Here is an 18,297-nt window from a genome sequence, read left to right as displayed (position 1 = left end):
TGAGAGGTGCTGTTCTCAGCCCCTGCTGCCAGCTTTCTGAGGTCTCCAAGATGCTAGCTTTCTACTTTTCCCTCAGTCCTGACACCTAGTTCATCATTTGAGATAAGCCCCACTTGTCGGCAAATTGCAATCTCATCAGGTCTGCAAGATAGCATCTTGTTTGACTCTTCCATTAACACTTTGGGACTAGGTCTTTGGGAAGAGCCAGGCCTCACCACATGGGCGATTGTGGTTGATGAACAGATTCCAGTTTTCCCCATTATTGGCTTCATTAAACTTGACAGCCTTTTTAGTCTCCAGATAGGGTGAACCTTTTTTCACTGACCCTTATTAAGAGCTGTCTCCTTAAGAAGGGTCACTCGAGAAAGGATAGTGGAGGCCACTCCTTCTACTTCCAGAAAATAGCTGATTTTGGTAAACAACTTTGTCTCAGTTTTTAGAGTTCTTTCACCTCCCTAATTAGGACAGCCACAATTTATCAAATGTTAACAATGCACCAAACCCTAGGAATGATCTTACTTCTTCCTCCTTATTCATGGGCTTTATTACTACTATCCTAATTTCCTCATATGGAAACTGAGCCTCAAAAACATTAAATAAGTTACTCCAGGTCTCATATCAATAAATGGACAGAGCTGGAATTGGAATCAAATTAAGTCTGACTTCAGAGCTAAAGATTTTTACCACCATATTCTACCACCTTCATACTACCTTTAGTTACTTTATTTTATTTTAGGTTTACCCCTTGTTATTGGTCTTCAAAATCCATCAGTTCATTCTGATTTGTCAGGTGTATTGGTAATCTATTGCTTCATGAAAACTTACCCCAAAACTTGGCAGCTTAAAGCAATAAACACCTATTATCTCATTCAGGCTTTATGGGTCAAAAATTTGGAGCAGCTTAGCTGGGCGGCTTAGGGTCTCTCATGAAATTGTAGTCAAGAAATTGGCCAGGGCTGCAGTCAGTCATCTGAAGGCTTGACTGGGCTGGAAGATATGTTTCCAAGGTTCACTCATGTTCCTGGCAAGTTACTACTCATTAATGGTAGGAGGCTTTCGTTCTCCAGCAATGTCTGATCCTAATTTTATTTTACCATGGATTAGTGCAGTCTTCACATGAGGGTTCATCTCACCTCTCTCTCTCTCTCTCTCTCTCTCTCTCTCTCTCTCTCTCTCTCTCTCCCTCCCTCTCTCCCTCCCTCCCTCCCTCCCTCCCTCCCCTCTAGCAGTCTTCTTTTGGTCAAGTCATTTGTATTAGTTTGCTAGGGTTGCCATATGAAAGTACCAGTGGCTTAAACAACGGAAATTTATTACAGTTGTGGAAACTAAAAGTCCAAGATCAAGGTGTAATGGAGCATTGTTTTCTCTGAGGCCTCTCTCTTTGGTTTAGAGGTGGTGATCTCGTCTCTCTGTCTTCACATGCACTTTCTTCTGTCTCTGTGTCCTAATCGCCTCTTCGTATAAGGATACTAGTCATACGGGATTGAGGCTCATCCATCTGAGCTCATTTTCACTTAAGCACCTCTTTGAAGGCCCTGTCTTCCAATACAGTCACATTCCGAGGGATGTTAGGACTTCAGGGGGTTAGGACTTCAACATATGAATGTTGGAATGAAGTAATTCAGCCTATAATACCATTTTTATCCCTTGTATGTCTTGAGAATTTCCTTTTACACTGTCTTACCTATTACTTAGATGTCATTTCTCCATTCTTAACCTCTCTTTGCCTCAAGTTCTCAAAGCTATCATGTAGCCAACTTTAAGAGTTAACTGCCTGCTTTTCTGATTGCCCATTACACTTGAAGGACTTAGGATGCTATACCTTAAGGTCTTAGAGAGTTAGACTGGTACTACAAGCTTATGAGTTTTCTAGAAACTATTTAACATGCATATGGTATTCTCCTGAAGAAGCTGTGGCTAAAGTCAGACATATTTGTATAAACTACTCTTTAATCATGTATGTGTGCCAAGAAAAAGAGTATTTAATTATTTTGAGGGCAGGGTCTGTGCATCTTTCTTAACCCTTTTCCTGGATGCCCTGTAAGATTTGATGCCTTGTGGAATCATCTGAGAACCAGATGGAAGCTAGATGAAGAACAAAATCAAAATGTGTCTCTTGTCTTGCATGATAAAAGCTATTATCACTAAGAAGGCAGTTGAGAGCAAATTATTAAGAATATGCACTGACTGCATACAACGGCCAGTGTTTGTTCCTCATCGGCACAGGGAAGCATTCTAAGCTTTCGCCCGGATGCCTGCTTATTATATGCTATGGTCTGTCCAAATCTTCCGGCTGCCACTACAGCCTGATTTCCCTTGGAAACTTGGCAGCCCATGAGTTATGATGAAATTCTCAGGTGATAATGTATCTAATTTCCCTCACTGTACTTCTCTTTTCCTGTAATGTGCTGTTGATTCCCGTGGCTGAGCTGTGATGGAGAATAACCATTATTATTGTAATGGCATTATTCAGTCCATTAAGACTTAAAACATGCCTGGTAAAAATAGTGAAAGCTTGCGAGTCTTCATAGCAACCTCAAAGACTAGTAACTTAGTTATTACTTAGTTATTACTCTTTTCCTCAAGTAAATGTTGACAGGTGTTTGGGAATAATTCTTTCTTAGACTGAAAGTATTTGATTTGTACTATATATTGTTCTAAATAAATGAAGGATGAATGTTCCATCCTATTTGAAAAAAGAAGAGGGGTCTCTGTAGAGAAACTATTTAAAAAGTTAAAAGAGCCCTTACAGAAATGTGGTTTGGTGGCAAAGAAAGGGAAACCACCACCCCTTCCAAAGCTCACCAGGAGAAAAGTGAGAAATAAAATGTCAAAATGAAAATTGACTCCACACAAAGATATCTGATCACCAGACAAAACAAGTACCAAAGTGCAGAAAAATATTACAATAAATAACATCAGATTCTTTATTCAAGCCACGCAAAAGTTATGTAGTTTTTGCTAAACAGGTTAATTATTTTCCTTATCTTCTTTTCCTTTAAGTTAAAAAAGGGATATAAGAAAGCAAACCTGAGTATATTCTTGATTGCTCTATTTCTTGTGTTAGCCTAGCCAGAACAAGCTACAATAGAAAGAAGTTATGCCTTAGAAAACAATTTATTTAATATAATTCAATGCTATACAAAGCTTTATTTCTTAATATGGACTATTATTTGCTACTGGAAAGAAAGCAGAGCGAGATATGGCCCTTTTGGGAGATGGTTAAATACGAAATACATTTCCAGATGATGTCACATGTAAATAGCACTCCGAAATCACTAGGCATCAAAATTAATCAGGCTGAATCCATTGCTTTGTAAGGTGTAAATCTCTAGCCTTACTTAACCTTACCTCGGTGCTGGGACTCCCGAATCGCAAGGAAGGTGTGATTCTTATTTCTTCTGATCCCCCAACCTGAGTATTCTCAAGACAGGAACATGACTGAGAATGCTGGAAAAAACATTACGCTAATCCACATTGTAAGAGCACCATGCAAACATTCGCTTGTTTCCAACACCTTGTAACTGTATCTCATTGTTGACTCAAAATGAACATTTGGTGCAGATACTGAGAAAAAAGAATGTACATAGATAGAACAGGGATTTCATTACTTCTCTTATAGGTCTCAGCTGTGGAGATTGTTTAGCCAACAAGAAACCCAATCTCTGTTAGCTATCTTGTCTGAGATGATATTAAAAATATTCAACGACCAGTAGGAAATGGGACCAATGGAAATGACTCAGGTCACCTGCTGAGACTGGCATTGACCTGTTAGTTGTTGAATTATGGAAGGAGGGGAAAGGGACCGGATGATTGGTGGTAAGGGTATGTTTGAAGCAGTGACATTCATCATCTATTTATGCAAGTATTTTAACATTTTAATAATTGGTACAGTTATCTGGGTGCATGCCGGTTGATACTGGCCCTACATATTGATAACTTTACGATGCAGACTCCGCTCCTCAGATAACTCTTGTTCTGTTACACTGGACTTTATCATCATGTAATCTGTCCTGTCTCTCTCTCTCTCTCTCTCTCTCCGTCTCTCTGTTGAATTCTAGGGATAGTAGTCCATTGTTTAGAGGGAATTTAGAAGTTTTCTCATATTAGGAAGTGTATTCATTTCCTAGGAATGCCATAACAAAGAATTACGAACTGGGAGGCTTAAAACAACACAAACTTATTATATCATGGCTCTGGAGGTGAAAAGTCTGAAATAAAAGTATTGGTAGGGTCGGACATGGTGGCACACCTGTAATCCCAGCACTTTGGGAGGCTGAGGCAGGCAGATCACCTGAGGTCAGGAGTTCGAGACCAGCCGTGGTGAAACCCTGTCCTTACTATAAGTACAAAAAAAAAGATTACATGGCAGGTGCCTGTAATCCCAGCTACTCAGGAGGCTGACGCAGGAGAATTGCTTGAACCTGGGAGGTGGAGGTTGCAGTGAGCCGAGATTGCACCACTGCACTCCAGCCGGGGCAACAAGAGCAAGGCTACTTCTCAAAAAAAAGAAAAAGTGTTGGCGGGGCCAAGCTCCCTCTGGAGGCTCTAGGGGAGGATCCTTCAATGCCTCTTTGTAACATCTTGTGATTTGCTGGCAATCTTTGGCATTCTTTGGTTTGCAGCTGCAGCACTTTGATCACTGCCTTGTTGTCACGTGACATTCTCACCTTTAGTGCCTGTGTGTCTTCCCCTCTTCACATAAGGATGCAAGTCATACTGGATGACTTATCCTACTATCCTACTATGTCTATCCTACTCCAATATGACCTTATCTTAGCTGATTACATCTGTAATGACCCTATTTCCAAATAAGGCCACACTCTGAGGTACTAGGGGGTTAGGATTTCATCATATCTTTTGGGAGTGGGAGAGACACAATTCAGCCCAGGACAGGAAGGAAAAGCCCTGGCAACAGAATTGTATTGTTCTGCTAGATGATGACAATTCATAATGTAGACAGGTTGCTCCAAAGTGGGATACATACATTGGAAGGCAGCATAGAATAAAAGTTTTAGAACGTCTATTTATATTGATTTTAATTCTATTATTTTATATTTTTGTTATAGTCTGTTTCATAACACACTTAGTGTATAAATATAATAATAAATGTCTATGTGTTAAAAATGAGTGAAAATACCTACAATGGGAGTGGGCTGAGTCCACAGAAAGTTTTACTGATGCTGGTTCAGGGAATGTACGCAAAAGGATTTCAAACCAATGTAAGAGCGTGAAATATTAATGACATTTTTCAGAGAAAATCTCTGGGTAGGTTTTTCATAGCCCCAATTCAAGTTAGACTGGACAAGAAATGAGATTATTTAGGCAAAAACGGGGGGAGCACTAAATTCACCCACAATTTTAAAAGTACCTTCTTTCAAGAGTCTTTTGGACAGTAACATTTCCAAAAAAATATATAGTGTTTTATGCAACAGAGAATCAACTTGCATTGTATATGCTAAATGGTCAAACATTTTCAAGAGCATGACAAAATGAAAACACATGAATTCATATCTCAAAAAGAAAGTATCTTCTTTCATGTCAGATCATCAGCACAGAAGCCCTTGATGCATGCAAAGGCAAACATAGGCTCTGCAGATGAGCAGATGTGAAGAAGCAATTACGGAAGGAAGGAAGGGACAGTTTGGAGCTGGGTCCTGACCCAGAAACAACACAGAGTAGATATCGGATTTGCTTTTTCTTATGTCCAATGCTAGAATGATTACTTTATCTGTGGTGAGGAATGTTGTGAAAAGCCATTGTTGGAATGCCACCAAAATACTTCTTTCCCATTTAACATCATCACCAAGTTTCTAGAATGAAGCAGTAACTGTTGTTGACCTTGAGCCATTCTCCAGCTGTTGTCATGTTTCAGTCACACAGGCAGTGTTGGTGCGTAATATGGGATTTATTGGGAGTGTTCCTTTACGTGAGTCCAGGAAACAAGAACTAGAAATGAGCTTGGGTGCCTCTGCTTCTTTTATTTCTATGGAACATTCTTTGGGGTCAGTTTTGAATAATCATTAGGCATTATTGGATTTCTATCACTGTTTTTTGCATGTTCTTGTGATTGTTCACCAGAGAACATTTTATAATACTCATATTAAATTTTTATTTCTAAATTTCTTGCCTCATTACTCCCATTTGTGTTGGCTTCAGCCTCTCTAAGTGTTACTTTCCCTTCCTTGTGGTTCATATCCTAATCATTGAATATTGATGTTCTATTTATTTCTCTGAACTCACTTTGTTTTTGACCAAGTTATATAGTTATTTGGTTTTCAGGTAATACTTTCTTACAGTTACCCAAGAATATATGCTACAAACTGCTGCCCATAACTGCTTAAACATAAAAGAGGATATGTTTTCTTGTTCTCCATCTATGTTACAGTCTGTTTCTGAAAGATCCTTCATTGTAAGTAGAATAAAATCTGCTGAACTTGGAATCTACATTCCCTTTTAAATTAGAAGTATTCCCAGACTTTCAAATTTTACATTCCTTAGCATGATCTCTTCTCTATAAAGACAGAAGAGGGGACAGAAAATTCTGATTGGTCATTTCTTGAGCTAGAAGAAGCTATAATATTCCTGTTCTCCATCCTTTATAATTACTTTCTCATAAATACTAAACCACACCCCCCTGAGCATCTAGAAAGATTAAACACTGATCAAAGGCAGGTTTAGCTGTATCCTCAGGACAAGCTGATTCAATGAAGAAAAGCTCAGGCTCTTGGAGAGCTTTTGGAAAGAGAAATAAATTAACAATTAGCATTTAAGAGCAGTAAAAACTGCTGAGTGGAAGCAGACCTGATGTTTTAGGGCATTGGAGATATTCGGAGTGATGAGATGAATAGGAAAATCTGTGCTCCAATTAGGAGGACAGAGTGAAAAGGTGTGAGATGTGGTCTTCTAGTTCATTCCACTGGTGATATAGAGCCTTTCCTGGACACATTTTTATCTTTTTTGAGTAATTATTGTCCATGTTATAATTTCATGCATGTCGCTTTTAGGTAAGCTCAGAATTTTAGTCATGATTCAAGTAAAGATCTCATTGCAGTTGACTACTAGCAGTACCACTGCTCTTGCATGAATTTCATTCTCTCTTGACCAACTCTGTTAATGGATGTCTTTATGTATGAAACTGATTTTCTTACTAATATGGCAGGATTCTGTCTGGTTAGGATATTCCCTGAAATGCCCAAGGGTGTATTTTGCTTAAAAGCAAGGCTAGCCAGAGAGGTTTGATTTATGTATTTATTTTTAAGTTTCTGTTGTACCTAGGATAATAAATATATTCTTCTAGTCTTGGATAATAATATAAAATTATAGCCGTACTGACAAAATTAAAGAAGACGTTAACAAACAATTCAGATTAAAATATAAAATTCAGGTCTTTGGCAGGTACACACAGGATTGTGGTTTTGCCCAAGGTGTCTAATTAATTACTACAATTTTTCAATTCCCCATGTTCAATAAAAACATGTCTGTGAAATGCTATTCATAAAAGCAGAACTCACTGGTCATTAAACATGCAAATATCCATGAATAAATACACAATTCTCTCTCGCAGGAAATGCTATCACTAGACTAAATAAGCAGTGGACATTTTTTCTACAGTAAGTATTTACTTTCCTACAGTTTGATCTTAAAATATTACAGTTGGCCAGGGCCTCATGAGTTGCTAGTGCAATCTCCGCATTGTTAATGGGTATGTGAAGCTCAGGATGATGTCCACAAGATGGTACCGCTGTGGGAAAACTTGTGCATTCTTCCTGTCTAACCAGAAGCATAATGGATATGTGAATAGTGCCTGTTTTGCATATTTTTCCTCAGGTAAACTGTGATAGGCGTTTGGGAATAATTATTTTCAAGGCTTGAAGTATTTAAAGTGCACTATATATTGCTCTAACTGCAAGACCCATGCCCCATTCTATCAGAGAAAAGATAAAGGGTGTCTGTGGGAAACTATTTAAAAGATTAAAGGAGCTTTGACTGAAATGTGGTTTGGTGGCAAAGAAAGGGAAACCACCATCCCTTGGTACAGTATTAAGGTTATATCTGGGAAAACAACAAAATACGTCATATGTGGATAGATCATGGTGCGGAAACCATTAGCAAGGACGTTTTGTTTTTAAAATAGCATTTCTTGTGCCAGTTTCCCAATGCCAAAGAATGGCTTCTTTCTTTATTCTTGGACTCCAGTACCTATCACAGTCCTTGGTGCTTACTTGGTACTCAATAAATGTTTGTTGAACTAATCTATCTTTTACACTTTTGTATCAAACTATCACATCTGAGTGATTTGTAATTTTATTCAGCTGATGATGTTCTTTATACCAGTGTAATTTTCCATATACTCATGTGTGTTTCATTTCTCATCATATCAGGTTTTCTTTCTTTGAACTTTGTAGTTCCCTGAAATGCTTAGTATTGTTTATATAGTACTGAAGGTCCAGGTGCATAGGATGGTATCTTTCTTTGTCTATTGTTTATATAGGACGGAAGGTCCAGGTCCATAGGATGGTATCTTTCTTTGTCTATTGTTTATATAGGACTAAAGGTTCAGGTACATAGGATGGTATCTTTCTTTGTCTATTGTTTATATAGGACTAAAGGTCCAGGTACATAGGATGGCCTTTTTCTTTGTCTATTGTTTATATAGGACTAAAGGTCCAGGTACATAGGATGGTATCTTTCTTTGTCTATTGTTTATATAGGACTAAAGGTCCAGGTACATAGGATGGCCTTTTTCTTTGTCTATTGTTTATATAGGACTAAAGGTCCAGGTGCATAGGATGGTATCTTTCTTTCTCTATTGTTTATGTAGGACTAAAGGTCCAGGTACATAGGATGGTACCTTTCTTTGTTTATTGTTTATATAGGACTAAAGGTCCAGGTCCATAGGATGGTATCTTTCTTTGTCTATTGTTTATATAGGACTAAAGGTCCAGGTCCATAGGATGGTATCTTTCTTTGTCTATTGTTTATATAGGACTAAAGGTCCAGGTCCATAGGATGGTATCTTTCTTTGTCTATTGTTTATATAGGACTAAAGGTCCAGGTGCATAGGATGGTATCTTTCTTTGTCTATTGTTTACATAGGACTAAAGGTCCAGGTCCATAGGATGGTATCTTTCTTTGTCTATTGTTTATATAGGACTAAAGGTCCAGGTGCATAGGATGGTATCTTTCTTTGTCTATTGTTTATATAGGACTAAAGGTCCAGCGGAAGGTGAAAAATTAGTTTGTTAGATTTCAAAATCAGTCAAAAGGTAAAACCAGTCTGAAAATAAGATGCTATCTTATCTAACTGGACCTTTAGTCCAGCGAAAGGTGAAAAATGAGTTTGTTAGATTTCATAATCAGTCCTAACTAAAAACCATTTCCCCTACCAGATGTTGTAACTCACATTGTTACAATTTATGGCTTAATGAAGCATTTATTTTTCTGAACAACTTGGATTTCAGTGAGCAGATTTCTTAAAATAAGGACATTCTATTTTTCATTATAGTATTAAGAACGCTGGAACAAATATTTTTTCTACTTACTTGAGTTCAGTTGAATTATTTTATTGGGTATTTGCAAAATGATCTGGAATATCTTGAAAGTTATTATATATAAATTATACATACACATATATATGTATAGTTCCTAGCATTGGGCAACTAGTATAAGGAATGCTGCCAAAAAAAAAAAAAAATCCTTGCTAATGGTTTCAGCATCATGATATACATACACATATATATGCATATGTATAATCACACATATCTATGTATATAAATAATGATATTAATATACTTATATAAGTTACTATATATAAATAAATGATCAATGTACCAATATTATTATTTATATATAAACTATATATAAATACAACTATATACACACACACACATATTATATATATATGGTTGTAGACAGGGTCTTTTTTAGTGAATTAAGACTTCATGAAAGGGCAGGTGTAGTGGCTCATCATGCCTATAATCCCAGCATTCTGGGAGACAAGAGGATCACTTGAGCCTAGTAGTTCAAGATCAGCCTGGGCAACACAGCAAGATCCCATCTTAAAATAAAAAAGACCTCATGGTAACTAATATTTGATATATATGATACATGACTTTAAGCAATATTATGTGACATCACCTTTCTTATATTCTAAGTTGCTGTTTACCTTTTTGGTACAGTAATGAAACAAACTCACGAGGAAGTAAACCAATCAACATTTTATGCATGGAGTTTTCTAAACCCTCCATGTGGCTTTGATAGCGTTTTGATTAGAAGTCCTTGAATTCTGTCCTGAGTGCTGGCCCATTATCTAGTGATTTACATGGTTTACAGGAGGACACCGAAAACACAGGCTTGACTACATTTACAGACGGCACAGATACCAGATCCAAAAAGGTTTTCATGATCTGGAACCATGAAGTGAAATAAACAAGGAACCCAGATTTCTTGAAGGCCTTCTCTATCCCAGGCATTTTATGTCTCTCAATTGTTTGAGAGAACCTATGGCATGAAGTTATTAATTTTTTTCTAGATGGCAAAACTGAAAATAAAGCGTATTCAATTAATTTCTCAAGGTCATGGGCTTGAAAATACTGTGACTGAAAAAAAAATTTTAAGTCTCCCTGATTCTGGAGTCTATTTTCTTACATTAAAATAAACATATTAAACAAATAAGCACAATTAGTTTAGGAAAGATTTGTTTTGATAGAAATCCATGCAAAGCAGGTCAGGGAATTTCAGTTGACCACAAATTCAATGGAGAACATCAGCTGCTGAGAGAAATTTACAGTGCAAATAATTTTGTTGTACTTAGTGCTAGTCAGGCTTAATAAAGGGTAAGATACTTTGGTACCTCATTGCATTTGCAAACAAGAAGGCATTCTGAGTAAGAAAACATGAAGACAAAGATCCTGAACCTTTATCATGTGGATGACAGCTAAGAATGCTCAGGTAAGAAATGACTGTAGTGATGGCAGGGGATGGGTGAGGGCTACAACATCTGTTGCAATACATACACTGAATGGTGACTTTCTCTTTTCTTAATTGACACGGGGTCTAGCTCTGTTGCCTATGCCAGAGGTCAGTGGCACAATCGCAGCTCACTGCAGCCTTGAACTCCTGGGTTCAAGTGACCCTCCTGCCTCAGACTCCCAAGTAGCTGGGACTGCAGGTGTATGCCACCATGCCCAACTAATTTTTTTTATATATTTATTTTTAGTAGCGACAAGCTCTCACCATGTTGCTCAGGATGGTCTTGAACTTCTGGGCTCAAGTCATCCTCTCACCTTAGCCTTCCAAAGTGCTGGAATTACAGGTGTGAGTCACCATGCCTGCCCTGATGGTGTTTTTAAAGGGGGAATTCGTTGTGGTCAGTACAGATTTAATGGCAAGAAATGGAATCTGTGCTTAGAAGTCAAAAGGCCCATTATTATTCAGTAAAAGGAAGCTCTTTAGAACACTTTGAACCTGAAAGAGTTAATGAGGCATGAGACATTAGGGTTCCCATATTTGGTTAAATCTATGCACCACTACTTTTAGAAGGTTACATTGTTTTTAATATTTTGTATAGTAGGAGGGGCATGGTGGCTCACACCTGTAATCCCAGCACTTTGGGAGGCCGAGGCGGGCAGATCACAAGGTCAAGAGATCGAGACCATCCTGGCCAACATGGTGAAACCCTGTCTCTACTAAAAAGTACAAAAATTAGCTGGGTGTGGTGGTGCACGCCTGTAGTCCCAGCTACTCGGGAGGCTGAGGCAGGAGAATCACTTGAACCCGGGAGGCAGAGGTTGCAGTGAGCCGAGATCAAGCCACTGCACTACAGCCTGGGCAACAGAGTGAGACTTCATCTAAAAAAAAAAAAAAAAAAATTTCTATAGCATAATTCTAATAATGGGATAGTCCACTTCACTCGCAAGTACTTGCATATGGAGGTGTTTTTTCCCCAGTATGAGGAGAGGTAAATAGTAAATATCTATATTATTTCTATTGCTGGTCAATGCAGAAAATATTTGTTAAGCTTGAAGAGTGTGGATGTGTTTGATGACTACAGAACTAAGGATTTCTCAAAGAAACAAAAAGAGAAGTCTAAGTTCAGGTGTGGAGGCCCTTGCCTAATTTGCCTCTTCACTTTTGCCCAGAAATAATTTGGCCAGGGATCGTGTCACTATTGTTGAATTAAACCAGACAGAATCTGGCCTATAAGAAGAGCTGTCTAGTAAACGAAATGATTCTGTGAAAATTTTATGTTTGATAACTGACATGGGAGGCGTTTACCTTCTTTTGAAAAGCAGATTTAAAAAACTGAGTTAAATATACACACAGACTTTTACACTCAATTTTCAGGGAAGCAAGAACTCTATCATAATAATCACCAAATATCAATTAGAAGGAAAAATAGGCTTGCAGGAAGAGAATCAGTTCCTTTAGACAAATGATATTGACATAGAGATGCCAGGTATGTCTAGTCATATACCCTGCATTCTGGATGAAACAGAGAGGCGTGTGACTTGTGTCAGTATTACCCGACTTCACAGCAGCAGGAGCGAGAAAATCTGCACTATGTTTAGAGATTAATTAGGAGAGTATATCCGAAAGAAGCAGGAATGCACGGGCAGGTAGATTTGGTCAGGCAGATTTATAATAATGAGCCATTGGATTCGGGACTGCCTGGAGGGAATAGAGCCAGAAAACCATTGGGTCATCTTCCCTAATAAAAGAGAACATCTGTGGAATTAAAAGTAGAATTGCCTAATATTTGATGTAATAGCTTTGTTCAATCATTAGAACCTAAGCTTTCTTGTATCAATGTAAATGTGTGTGTGTGTGTGTGTATACATATATATATGTATATATATTCATGTGTGTGTATTATATGCATATGTGCATATGCATGTGTGTAATGAAAAAAGAAAAGAGCCCTGAAGAATCCCCAAGAAATTGTCAGAGGTCCTTGTCCTTTAAAAGCTCCAGTTGCCCTTCTTGTCTAAACGCATCAGTACAGTGTGAATCCTGAATTATTCATGAACACATAAAGTCTGTATTTGTATACATTTATCTCTTGGCTATTTATTTCTATAATCTCTGCCCCAATCCCTGGCCATGCTTTGTCTTTCTCTTTTCCTACTTTTCTTTTTTTTTTTCCTAGTACTTTGAAAAATAAACATTAGAATAAGCTATTTTATTGCTTACTTCTTTCCTTTAACATATGGCATTTGCTTAACCTCTTGGAGAGTTGTGGTTTTCTGACCCTGGAGTTCTGATGGGAAAGATAATGAGAAGTGTTTATCTAGCACATCCAGGCCAGCAAGCTAAGAACAAACATTGTGCCATGCTAGTATTGACAAGGTGACAGAGAGCCCACACTTGCCTCACGTGTTGGCCACTCCTGATGCTACATCCCACTTTACTCTTGCTGACGTTGATGCTTACTATTTTGAGGTCTGGGCATAATCTTGGTGGATTCTAAATATCCTAGCAAACAGTGGTAGACAAGTCAAGGGTCTATCATTGCGTATAAATAGAAAAGTAAAGAATTACATATTTAAGCAACTTGCTAATCTCCGTGGTCATTTAGTTCCCTGGTGGCTATTTTTAATTTGTCTTGTTTTTAGAGGCACTCTGAAAGCATAAGGCAGGTGAAAGCATGTCTGTCTCGGTGTGTGTGTGCTGCTTGCATGCACATGCTTTTTCAAGAAGGTCTTCCTCTTTTCTTGTCAAGACTGCAGCTGTCAACTATTCCCCAAAGGTGTTGCTTAGAATCAGCATGCAGTGCTGTAGGCAACCTGTCACTTAGATGAGGCACCTTGCATATGTGCTATAGTTCACTCTCTGACTTGCCTGTGTGCACAATGCCATCTTGTCTGTTAGAAGACAGGGCCATCGTGAGATACAGTTTCTCTTTGAGATATATAGTAGCTCTTCTTCCTCCAAAAGGGAAAAAAAAAGCTACTCTTGCTGGAAAGGTAGAGAGAAGGGTCTGCGGGTGCCCTCTACCATTGTGGTTTTAATGTCTAAATCTTCTGGAGAGGATTGCTGCAGTGATGAGATAAAAGCAGCTGCCTTTCCAAGTACTGTTTATTTGCATTGATATTTACATTCTTTGCCAAAGTGACATCATTACCATTTGCTTAGTATTTGCACCACAGGGATACGTTTTACATAATTTAAGACTTGGAAGTGATGATAATGTATTTCAGATGGGCAGTAGAGGCCACAGGGTGCTGAATTTCATCCCCTTTCTTCTTAAGGACCTCCGTGCATAAATGAGTCCCTAGTCCATATCCCTAAATCATATTAACAGTACTGCTTACTGGGTACCAACAATATGTCTGTATATATTGTTTAGCCCCCATGACAACAGTATGAGGGTAGGTACCATTATCTCCATTATATAGTAAAGAAGTAGGACTAGAAAAGTTGGTGACTTGCACGGATCTGAATTCAGAGACATCTCACCACAAGGACTTTTCTCCTTATGCTATGTCATTCTATCTCCCATCTTGTAGCCTACTTGTTTCTTCAGATTTAACAAACAGAAAACCTGTATTTTCTCAGGACATGACACTTGAAATAACAAGAAAGAATATTGTGGGACTCTGACCTTGGTCCATTTCTGTCTCTTTCATTCTCATCTTTACTCTAGGTGCCCAGAAACTCTTCTTTGAAATAAATATAAAAGATCTCTGTTTGCTTTGAGAGAAAGCTACATACATTGTCACAAGCCAGATTATTGGACTCTGCCAGATGGCACTTATTTACCAAATATATGTTTTAGTTTTATATATGGACAGAGGTTTTAAAAAGATAAAGACAGAACAAAATTGTGTTTAATGTCCTGTATAAAACCTTTTGCCTTATTTACAAACTGATCCTCTCTCTGACTGTACCTGCTCCTGATGCCCCATCCCCAATGTCCTCCATCAGCATAAAAATGTGAAACCTCTTTTTCAAAAACCAATTTAAAAAAAGTACTCAGTCTCTCATCTTGAGATGGAGAATTAGAAGCCAACTGGCCCTTGTTTTTCTTCCTAATCTTCCTTCTTGCCACCTTCTTTCCCTCCCCCGACTCCCTTCCTTCTTCTTTCTTTCATACCATGTGCCCCAGAATGACAGCTCGGGGAAAGTAGGCATCATAAGCTGTGTAGCATTTTCCTTGATGTCCATCAAAGGGCTCCTTATGTTCAGAGGATATACCACTGCATTTGCAGCTCCCCCAGAAGTGCTGTAGCTTGGAGGAGCGTATTACTTTGCTTGAAGCTCTTTGGTGTAGACCTATAAATAGATTCTCATCTTTTTTGTAACCCCCGATAGATTCTTGATTCAAGGGTCAAAAATGGAGAGATAAGAGTTCAAATCTTCTTGGAACTTACTGACACCCTAACTCCCTTTTAAGAGCTTGTCCTCCTTACTAACACCATCTACATGGCCATCTGGGTCTTCTCAGCTCAGAAATACCCTACAACAATGGCTGGTGGCAATAAGGGGAGGGCCCGTTTGAATTAGCGCATTCCCATGCAAGCACACACATCCATACTGCAAGGCCTCTGCTTGTCCAGTTTCCTCCTCTTGTGCTGTTCTTCCCACCCTTCTCCTCAGCCCAGTTCAGATATCATCTCTGTCCCATGAAGTCTGCTCTCTCCCAGGAGAAACCCTTTGAATTTCCATTGCATATTATTCTGTGCTTATTTTTATGATTAATCCCATTTACCTTGTATTTTGCAAATTTATTTTGGTCCTTATTAGATTATATATGCTTGGAGGACAGAATCTATTGGGGGAACCTGCCCCCAATATTTCAACATAGGTTCTTTCTATTTTCCATAAGTGTTGGCCAGCTGAGAAATAAAGAGAGACAGCACAAAGAGAGAAATTTTACAGCTGGGTCACCGGGGGTGACATCACATATCTGTAGGACCGTGATGCCCACCTGAGTCTCAAACCAGCAAGTTTTTATTAAGGGTGTCAAAAGGGGAGGGGGTGTAAGAACAGGGAGTAGTTACAAAGATCATATGCTTCAAAGGGCAAAAAGCAGAATACTAATAAGGGTCTAACAAAGATCACGTGCTTCTGAGGGAACAGGACAAAGGGCAAAAGCAGAACCACTGATAAGGGTGGGTCTTTGTTCAGTGGTGCACATATTGTCTTGATAAACATCTTAAACAACAGAAAACAGGGTTCAAGAGCAGAGAACTGATCTGACGACAAATTTACCAGGGCATAGTTTTTCCACACCCTAGTAAGCCTGAGGGTACTGAAGGAGACCAGGGCGTATCTCAGTCCTTATCTCAACTGCATAAGACAGACATTCCCAGAGCGGTCGTTTATAGACTTTGCCCCAGGAATGCATTCCTTTCCCAGGGTATTAATATTAATATTCCTTGCTAGGAAAAGAATTTAGTGATATCTCTCCTACTTGCACGTCCGTTTATAGGCTGTCTGCAAGAAGAAAAATATAGCTCTTTTTGCCCGACCCCACAGGCAGTCAGACCTTATGGTTTTCTTCCCCTGTTCCCTAAAAATCACTGTTATTCTGTTCTTTTTCAAGGTGCACTGATTTCATATTGTTCAAACACATATGTTTTATAATCAATTTGTACAGTTAACACAATTATCACAGTGGTCCTGAGGTGGCATACAACCTCAGTTTATGAAGATAACAGGATTAAGAGATTAAAGTAAAGACACGCATAAGAAATTATAAAAGTATTATTTGGAACTGATAAATATCCATGAAATCTTCACAATTTAGGTTCCCCTGCCACAGGTCCAGCTGGTCCCTCTGTTCAGGGTCCCTGACTTCCCACAACAAGTATCTTTCTTTGGTCCATTGGTGTGGCTACCACAGGCTCACAGCATAGCATTCGGTTGCCTAAAATGATATGTCTTATCCGTTCATGGATGTACAGATAAGAAAAGCCTTTATTTAGTTTGGCTTTCATTTTGCTCAAGAACAGTGGCACAGTTTGTTTTTTCTTGATATCTTTTCCTTATTCATGGTTGTTTTTCTCAAATGGCACATGTGGGGCTTAATAGTTAGGTGATGGGTTGATAGGTGCAGCAAACCACCATGGTGCACATTTACCTATGTAACAAACCTGCACATCCTGCACATGTATCCTGAAACTTAAAATAAACTTTAACAGAAAAGGAAAAAGAAAAAGAAACTATTATAAATGTAAAGTAATTAAAAGTATATTATTTAGAAGGGACAATAGATGTCACAAAGATAACCATGTTTTATTCTCAAATAAAATACACAAATAAAACTTATAAAAGTGACTTCAGCACCAGTGGTGAATATAAAAGGCTATTGAGGAGGAGGAGCTAAAGTTTTGGTTGGAACTTGAAGAAAAGGTGTGTTGTTTAGGCAGAAAACTTGCCAAGCAGATGATCACGTTAGAATCAGTGTCAGACATTAACAAAATATTTTCCGTCAGGGGCAGAGAGTAAATATTTTAGGCTTTTTGGAGGCTGATTACATAAGTTGCACAATGAAATAGTGGGCCCCTTTTTCAAAAAGCAATAATGAAGTGCTATTAAAAGTACTTAAGGCCGGGCGCGGTGGCTCAAGCCTGTAATCCCAGCACTTTGGGAGGCCGAGGCGGGCGGATCACAAGGTCAGGAGATCGAGACCACAGTGAAACCCCGTCTCTACTAAAAATACAAAAAATTAGCCGGGCGCGGTGGCGGGCGCCTGTAGTCCCAGCTACTCAGGAGGCTGAGGCAGGAGAATGGCGTGAACCCAGGAGGCGGAGCTTGCAGTGAGCCGAGATCACGCCACTGCACTCCAGCCTGGGTGACAGCGTGAGACTCCGTCTCAAAAAAAAAAAAAAAAAAAAAAAAAAAAAAAAAAAAATAAAAGTACTTAAAACATAAAGCTTTTTTTCCTTTTTCCATGGTATCTCTCTCTCAACCTGTCATGTTGTTTTATATTTCCTCTTCAATGTCATTCTAAGCAAAGAAAATTTTAAATTATTAGCATGAATTTTGCCATTCACCTTTATATTATGCCGTGCAAGTCTTAAATAAGTTCTGAATAAGAACTTCTAATTCATTTGCAGAATTACTGATATAGGAAACATTTCTTATTTCATAGCTCATCAGTGCATATATGTTTTGTTCTTTCCAGAAAACTGGAAACACTGCTCAGATTAACTCTCCTGTTTTTATTTATTTCACTTCTTGATGTACACATATTCAACAAACACTCTCTTCCTTTGGCTTCCTAATGAGTAAGAAAAGACTGAAAAGAAAAGAAACTATGAGTTGCTTTTTCTTTTCTTTTCCTTCTTC

General features: G+C 38.4%; 1 protein-coding gene and 1 long non-coding RNA gene across 15 annotated transcripts in view; both read left to right on the top strand.

The window, feature by feature from the left end:
* Positions 1–18,297, top strand: part of LOC126959504 (neurexin-3-beta) — a 578,654-nt gene that overhangs the window by 27,120 nt on the left and 533,237 nt on the right. The window lies entirely within an intron of this gene.
* On the top strand, positions 1,205–17,548 carry LOC126959588 (uncharacterized). Of its 5 annotated transcripts, none has more exons than XR_007727560.1 (3): positions 1,205–8,453; positions 8,564–8,783; positions 8,894–17,548. It is a non-coding gene; the product is annotated as an uncharacterized LOC126959588 (long non-coding RNA). The 5 variants fall into 5 exon arrangements; XR_007727561.1 differs by having other exon boundaries at positions 1,205–8,508; positions 8,619–8,783; XR_007727559.1 differs by having other exon boundaries at positions 1,205–8,508.

The sequence above is a fragment of the Macaca thibetana genome, chromosome 7 (assembly GCF_024542745.1).
Source record: "Macaca thibetana thibetana isolate TM-01 chromosome 7, ASM2454274v1, whole genome shotgun sequence".
Lineage (NCBI taxonomy): Eukaryota > Metazoa > Chordata > Mammalia > Primates > Cercopithecidae > Macaca > Macaca thibetana.
The sequence above is the reverse complement of the archived record's forward strand: the minus strand, read 5'-3'. Positions and strand labels throughout refer to the sequence as shown.